This window comes from Nestor notabilis, unplaced genomic scaffold, assembly GCF_000696875.1.
Source record: "Nestor notabilis isolate BGI_N333 unplaced genomic scaffold, ASM69687v1 scaffold26109, whole genome shotgun sequence".
Classification (NCBI taxonomy): domain Eukaryota; kingdom Metazoa; phylum Chordata; class Aves; order Psittaciformes; family Psittacidae; genus Nestor; species Nestor notabilis.
In genome coordinates this window covers 18,408-19,192 of record NW_009944502.1, presented here as the reverse complement: position 1 = coordinate 19,192, position 785 = coordinate 18,408, and positions in this window count along the sequence as shown.

Below are 785 nucleotides of genomic sequence, written 5' to 3'. Positions count from 1 at the left end.
GGCGGTTGGAGCTTGCTGCGCTATCGGCGTTCGCTCCGACGAGCCTCCCAGTTACGGGACGGTGCCGTGTGGCCAGAGGTGTGAGGATAACAGAGCCGCTTCCCTTATTAGTGCTGTTAGGGGCAGCGGAGCCACTGAGTTTGTTGTATGTCTTGGAAAACCCTGCCCAGGGGAGTTCAGTAGCATTGCTAATGCATCTGTGTCCCGAGAAGGGAGCGGGAGCGAAACCTGTCTAAAAAGCAGCTTTCCCATGGGCCGGGAGGGGGTGTGTGGAAAAACAAGCCTCCCTTCTGCTACGCTCCTTCCTTTTCAGGTGGAATGAGGAGGTCCTGGGGTGAGACATGAGTGAACAGCTAAAAAAGGAGAGTTTAGTTCTGGAGTGTGGAGGGAAGTGGGAAACACTGGCATGTGTGGGACCTGGACAGGACCAAAGCAGTGAGTTAGGCTGGTGATCTCAACACGGCTTCGGGTGGATGTGATGAGGCAAGGCATGTGTCAGGAAAGCCAGAAAGAAAGCTGAAATAACCGAGGACAAGAAAGGTTCGGGTGAGAATTCAGGAGTATTGATAGAATGTTTTGAGGAAGGGGTGGTACTTGAATGAAGTATTAAAGAAGGATTACGCTGTAACAAAATACAGCTTAAATTAATGCGAAGAGTTTGAACCTTGTGGGAGAAAAACGGGGTTGAGAGGGCATGGCAAAGGAAATTATTTTTCTCCGAAAGGGTGTCTGAATGGAATCATACTGAGAATCTATGTAGTGGAGTCTCAGGGAATGACCAGGAG